This window comes from Monodelphis domestica, chromosome 4 (assembly GCF_027887165.1).
Source record: "Monodelphis domestica isolate mMonDom1 chromosome 4, mMonDom1.pri, whole genome shotgun sequence".
Taxonomy (NCBI): domain Eukaryota; kingdom Metazoa; phylum Chordata; class Mammalia; order Didelphimorphia; family Didelphidae; genus Monodelphis; species Monodelphis domestica.
The window spans coordinates 316,095,424-316,103,244 of record NC_077230.1 but is presented as its reverse complement, the minus strand read 5'-3'; positions in this window follow the sequence as shown (position 1 = coordinate 316,103,244).

Here is a 7,821-nt window from a genome sequence, read left to right as displayed (position 1 = left end):
TTACCCAATTGATAAATGGTTAGTTGTTTTAATTCACATTTCTCTAATCAATAATGATTTAGAACATTTTTATATGACTCTAGATGGCTTTGAGTTCTTCTGAAAACTCTTGTTTTTTGCCCTTTGATCATGTATTAATTTATTCTATCAGTGAGTTCCTCTAATTCATATTGATAGTTGTAATTTCCCCAATTTGGATTTTTTCTTTATTTCAAATTATAGAAATTAAGGTTCCACTGAAAAATCTTCTGGTTAGAAGAACTACTGGTTTTGCCTGGCAGCTTTAAATGATGGTTTTTGTCTATCTTACTGCAAAAAGGTTTCATCTTTATACCTTGTCTTTCCTACTCTTTTTCAACCCCTTCCATCCAGCAAGAGTTTTTCAGCCATTAGAACTTCTCTTCACGCTGCTAGACATGGTATTAAACAAACATCCTCTTCCTCCTTTTTTTTTTGCTCTTCCATTTTAATCAATTCTCCTGCTCTTGTTGTGACAAGAGATTAATTTCTTTTGATCATGAAGAACCTGCACATAGGTGTTGAGATTTGCCTAGATAATAGTTATCATCTTCTTCGTTAGCTTAATCTAAGAGGTCAAATTTTCCAGATCAAAGACACAGTGCTATGTTCCTCAAATTGAATATCTTGGTTCCATTTTGTCTGCTGGCACTAATTATTTCTCATAAGTGCCTAGGTTCTTTAATACTTGTTCATGAATATTGGGGGGTGGCTTCAAGTGTCCTCACTCAATATTTTGGATCCTCCTTTCACTCTGTAGCCCATTACTATGTTCAGTTAGTTTTTGTGGCTATAGAAGTTCCCCTTGCCAATGAATAGAGGCTGCCACTGCCCTTTGAGTTTTGGGGGCTCCACTCATGATGCAGTGTCCCCATAAAGTTGATATTCTTTTGGTGAGATCTTGCACTCAAACCTTTTCTGATCAACAATTTACTAATTATGAAATGACTTTATTGGGCAAGGAAAATGTAATTTTAAAATGCCATTCTAGGGGACAGCTGGGTGGCTCAGTGGATTGAGAATCAGGCCTAGAGATGGGAGGTCCTAGGTTCAAATCTGGCCTCAGACATTTCCTAGCTGTGTCACCCTGGTCAAGTCACTTAACCTCCATTCCCTAGTCCTTACCAGTCTTCTGCCTTAGAAGCAATACACTGTATTGATTCCAAGACAGAAGGTAAGGGTTATAAAAATAAAAATAAAATAAAATAAAATGCTGTCCTACTCTCAATTCAGCCACACTGCTTCCTGATCTCCCAATCTCAGAGAAGTCTCTCAATGATTGTTCCTTGGTGGTTGATATGGCTGAGAGACCCAGAAATGACCTGACAGTCCCTTGCAAAATCCTGACTATATCCTGTACTGATGGTTCCTCTTTTATGAGAGATGGTGCTTGCTATACAAGCACTGCTTTGGTTAATGACCATAACATTGTCTAGGTAGCTTCTCTACCATATAATCTCAATACCCAATCTGCTGAATTAATTGTACTTACCTGGGCTTACCATCTGCCCATCTACATTGACTCCCACTGTGCTTTTGGAGTCTTCATGTTTTTGTGATGCTGTGGTTACAGAGGGGTTTCTTGACTTCTAATTTACATTATCTATTATTTAGTTGTTTTTCAGTTATGTCTAACTTTTGGGATTCCTTTTTGTAGTTTTCTTAGCAAAGATACTGGGGTAGTTTGCCATGTCTTTCTCCAGCTCATTTTATAGAAGAGGAAACTGAGGCAAATAGTGTTAAATGACTTGCTTAAAGCCACACAGCTAGTGTCTAAGGTCAGAGTTGAACTCAGATCTTCCTGACTCTAGGCCTGAGGCTCTACCAACTGTACAAAATATATTAGAGAACTTTTATCTGCTCTATTGCTACCCACTGCTCTGGATATGTCCTGCCTACACTTATGGAAGTGACCCTATTTTGAGAGGAAACAGATGATGCCATAAAACTTGATGCTCTGGATGACCATAAACATGTTTTATTTACTACTTCTAATGCTGCCGACAAGATTGGACTTGCTTTATCTTACAGTGACTCTGAATGGAAACAGTATTTTTGTGCTAAGCAGTTGTCTGGGGGGTAGGGATGGGGGCGGGGGTCTAGATACCTGTGGAAGACAAACCACTCCTTCCTCAGAGTTTCTATCACCAGGTTATAAAGGGGGCCATTTTGGTACACAAGAAATTGTTGATACAATCAGGTTGTGGACTGCCCCTGGTATTACTCTCATTGCTTCCCATATGTGTTCCTTTTGCCTCATTTGTCAGACATTTAATCAATATGCATTCTGTGCCATCCATTTTTGGCAGCTGCCCTCTAGTTTACATCTCTTTTGAACATTTGCAAATTGATTTTATTAACATGTCAAAATCTGGTCACCACAAAGTTTGTCTTGTTATTATGAATCAGTTGGCTCACTAGGTAGAAGCTATCTCTAGTGCAAAAGCTACCGTTAGTCTTATAGCTAAAATCATGCACAAAGAAATTGTTCCCCAGTTTGGCCCTCCAGATCACATTGACTCAGATAGGTTTCATTTTACTGACATGATCTCTTTCCAGATTTATTCTTGTCTGTGGTTAACTCATAAATTTCATGTCTTTTTATCCCCAGAGTTCTGGTCAAATTACATGTATGAGTAAATGTTGGCAAGTTTTGTTCTGAAACATTTTAAATGGTCCAACATATTGTCCCTTGCACTGTTCCATCTCAGGAGCAGACCCCCAGGGAGAATGATGTGTTTCTCCTTTCGAAATGCTTTTTAGTCATCCTCTTGTATATCATTATTAAGAGGAGATACTTCTGTTCCCTCTTATATACAGGAATTACAGAAGAGACTAAGAAAACTCCTGGATACAAGAGCTATAGAACAAACTGGCTCTTTGGACTTTGCAGTGAATGATTTCCATTCCAGAGAAAAAGTCTACATCAAGAATTTCCAGTGAACTGGTGGAACTCAGTTGGCCTAGGAAGGTTGATTCCAAGTGTTGCAGATACTCCTGCTACAATCAAGATTGGAGAAAATGAGTCTTGGGATACATTGTTCTCATGCAAAACCTGTTCCTTATTTAGATTCATAATGCATTTTGTGATTTACCTTATTTTCATTTTGCCATCCATTGTTTTTATTTTTCCTGACAATTTCCCCCAGGCTGTTAACTCTTCCAAAGAGAGGGAAAAAGTAATAAGCACTCTTTTTTTCTGAAAAGTTTAGAAATTCAGGAACATGGATGCCTTTTGCATTACTTTTTGCCCTACACTTCACATTTTTAATTAATTAAATTGTGACATATGATATTGGCAATTCTTGTTATATTATTTTGATTTTGACATTTTTCCTGTTGTTCTTTCCTCTCTAGTCATCTTTTCTCATGGAATTTTGAGAATGGAGAACCCAGGAAGGAATCTCCTTGCTTCTTGGGAATTTTGTGCTTAGGATTTTTTTTCTTTTTGGCCACAATTGACAGATTTTTTTTTTAATCTGGTTAGTGTATGCTATACCAGTTACCTTATGCCTGAGTACTATCATTATCTTATTGGGCAAATCTAGCTTTTATGGTTGTTTAGTTTTACTATAGCTACCTATTGTGTTCTTCTCCCCCATCTATTCCTTCCAGTAATATGGAGAAAGACTCAATGCTATTGCTAAATTACACTATGAAATAGGGAAATTTTATATCACTTGAAAGTTTGGGGGCTTCATGTACCTAAGTATGTCATTCCATAAACCAAGGTGGGGGAGACCCAACTCCTGGGAAGTCCTTTCTGTTGCAAAAAAGTGATACTTTGTCAAGATTTAGTTATGCCCCACCTTTGATGGAAAGTTGTGGTTTTATCTTTGTGTAATTTGTATGTGCCCAAAGAGAAGATATTAAGTTAGACCAACCCCAGATCTATGACCTTTACACCCCTAAGAAGTGATTACATTTCACTTAAGATCAACATTTCCTGCGGGGAAATAACAGGACTCTTTCTGTTACCATTAACAATTTTCTTGTATGCATAACCCAAGACTACAGCCCTTATAATACTCTTGACTTTGACAAAGTAATTAATTGTAACCATAGCATTACCAACCCTGATATAAATAGGGGGAGATTTTTTCATTTGTGCCAGAGCTTTTCTTTACAATAACTACCTAGATCATAAGCCCACATATGTTTCCTTAGCAAATCTCACCAGAAGTGACTTAGATGGTATGTTTTGCCAAAGATTAGCTCCTACCAATCTTACATGAAGTTTAGCATACTGAGATAAAATTTTCATCTGTAATGATAAGGTTTATCTCTCTGTCTTTCCCCAAATTTGTTTGGAACTTATGGAACTGCCTATTTTAGTCCTATCGATCTCAGTCTTTAACCATACTACAGGACTGGTAGGAAGAAGTGCTATTAGAAATCTGGGTGCATGGAGGCATGGGCATGAAAAAAGAGAAACAGTGAGTAACCCTGTGAAAGAAAATGGTCTAGAGCTGAAGATGTTCTGGTCCCTATTCCTATCCATTAGACTGGCAGTGTTAGAGGAGGCCATTTGAAACATCACTTAGAAGTAAAAAACGACCAAACTGCTTGTGAATCCATTTCCTTCATCCAAATTGATTCCTTACTACATCCTCACAAGATTGCAGGGACCATGCTCTTATTACAGCCTCATTGATTAATCAACCGTTATAGCAGAAACACAACCACCTAACCCAAAAGACCATTGGGGGAATCTATCATTCTTGGTTTATGTGATTACAGAGTAATGGGTTAGTCCTCACCATAGGCAAATGGTCTTGCTTTAAGTATAATTTTTATTTTTGCCCTATGCATCATCCACTGTTCCCATAAACTGGGTAAGAGAGTGACACCTAGTGGTCTTGTTGCAAAATTCTGATTCTGATTTTGAAGATGTAATAAACCTTGATTTGACTTAAAGAAAAGTTTTTGATGTGGAACTGGGCTGGTCCCTACTCCATAATTAAAAGGGGGGAATTAATGAGATAAAATGAAGACCAGTTACAAAATGGAATTGATTTGGTGTAGGAAGCAAAAGAACCGATCAGATTCTATTTTATGAACATTGACTAAATCTTGTACTGCCATGGGTATTCTCTTCCTTCTTGTTCCTGTTATTCATCCATAGAAAACTAGATTATATGAACCATCTCTTGTTTTATTCATGCAGGTAGGTATAATTAATCAACTTCTTTTCATTTTATGAATAGAAGATTGGGAAAACTACATGTCTCCTTCCAACGTGGAAAACTAATCTTTCCTCTTATTACAAATTAGATTACCCAATTTTAAAACCTGTTTTATTATAATTAATTGGACTTCATTAATTATTTATGTATAAAAATCTGCTTTATTCTGTATTCAGGGTCTTTGGACTGACTGGGGAATCCACTGACCCATGCATTCTGACTGCCCAGCTAATAAACATCTTTTGCCCAGATTGTTTCCTCAGTAATTATTACCTGCCACTTTCAAGTTTTATTTACAAAAGTTAAAAGATTAAAAATGAGTTTCTCTGTAAGTTAACAAAAGTTTATTAACAATGTACTATTATTGATGCCCCTGTCTGCATCAATAATAGTCCCACAAGGTTACATGTTAGAAATATAACCACTGGAAGTCTGTAGCTGATCCTCAGATTTATCTGAAAAACAGGCATAATTGTATTGGAGGTGGATAATAGGCAGTGACAGAAGTGGGACCCTCATGTTCTGAAATCTTGTATTTCTTACTAGTTAGCACTAGTTAAGCATAAACTGCAAAATTTGTATTATTAATCACTCATATTGGTTTGTGCACTAGCTTTGTGCTATTCTTTATTATCAATCGTGTATATTATTTTGTATTTACGTTGGTTCTGAACTGTTAGGCATTATTAATTACCTAGAGGGCTTGTTTACTGTACTATATCCTCCCTATGTTCCCATCTTTGATGAAGGCATTCCAGGACAGTGAGACTTCTACACTGGCAAATGATGACAAGGGGGTGGGGGGGGGGACAAGGGACATGTGCACTAAGAGCTCTGGCAGTCCAGGGGAATCCCCTCAACCTGAGCATACTCCTTTTTCCTTTTCTAGTGTTCTCAAAATCACCTAGGACATGTCAGACCCCCAAACCACACCTCTACCTGAATTTTGACCCACCTTCTCAATGCTTTTTCCTGAGCTGTCTGCCTGTGGCACCTTATAAAATGTCCTCTGAGATGTAATGCCTTAAATAATGCTATGAGAAAAGGTGGCGATTTCCTGGAATAGTAGCAACTAGCTCCCAGACTCTCTCAATAAATATGCAGTCCCAGAGTTAATCCATCAGCCTGGGGGTCATTTCATCATCTGTTAGGCTATTCTACCAGTCCTGAGGCAACTCAGCTGCTAGGCCAGGTAACCAGCCTAGGTTATTATACCATCTTAAAAACTTCTTTAAATCAAATTCTTTACTTCAGGATTGAATAGAGTTTGGTCTTCCACTCTTGGGGCCAGACCCTGCTACAAACTTGGGTGTGTTTTCCTACAAAAACTATCCAGTATGAGACCATGTGCCTAAGTTTGGGAGCCTTCATGCACCATAGAAATGTCAGTTATTAGCAACCCGGGAAAACCTGTATTACCTGATGCTGAGGGAAGTGAGCAGAACCAGAACAGCGTTTACAACATATAAACAACTCTGAAAGGCTAGATGATTTTTGAGGCCCAGTGATGAAATGGGTTACCCACCTCCTAGATGTCACCATCTAGGTGACAACAGTGATGCCTAGGATGAAGATGATGATTTTTGGGACTTGGGCAATACTAGAATTTATTTTGCTTGAATTCACACATGTTTTTTGTTTTGTTTTACTTTTTCTTTCTTTCTCGGGGGTGGAGGGTGGGGAGAGGAGAAACTAGATTTTTGTATAAAACAATTAAAATGTCAGCTAGCATAATTATTCTCTCCACCTCAAGTCCACTACAGGGATTCGTAGCGGACTGCCTTTGCCCGACAGATTCAAGCAGCTGCAGAACAGCGGATCTAAGGATCCTCTTCCCCACCCCCTCCTCCTCCTCCTTGGAGCTCCCCCGCAGCTCTAGCGTTCCTTGGCTCTCTGCCAGCCCCGCCCCGCCCCCGCGTCGCGGCTCCTGGGGAGCAGCCGGGCCGCCAGGGGGCGCTTCGCCCTCGTAGTGCGGGAGGCAGCCGGGCTGGCGGCTCCGCGGCCGGGGAGAGAGAGAGCAGAGGCTGGGCCGGGCCCGGAACTGCGGAGGCGGCGGCAGGTCATGGACCGGTTCGTGTGGACCAACGGCCTCCTGGAGATCAATGAGACGCTGGTGATCCAGCAGCGTGGGGTCCGCATCTACGACGGCGAAGAGAAGGTGCGGAGCGGGCATGCGGGCGGCCCAGGCGGCGCGGCTGCGCTCCGCTTCAGGAGGCCTGGAAGGGGAGAGGATCGGCCCTTTGCCTGCGCTTTGTCCTGGGGGGGCGGGGTGGAGTTGCGGCGGCTGGGCTCCCGTCGCGGTCTTTGAGGGAGGTCCTCGAGAAGCCCCGGCCCCTCCCCCCTCCCAAGTGCAGGAACTAGTGGGGAGGTTCCGCCCTTCTTGATGTTTCGGGTTATTCTGAGACTCGCGCCCACTACGCGCCTCCGGATTCTCAGGCGGCCCAGCTTGGTTCCGTGTTCATTCTGAATTCTGACTGTGACCCTCCCTGCTCCAAACCCGTGCTCCCCAGCACTGCCACATGGCTGTGTGCAACCATCACTCTCCCTTCCTTCTTCCCCTCTTCCCCTTTCCCACCATTCCCCTCCACCCTTTCTTCCTCTTCTAACATTCCTCCTT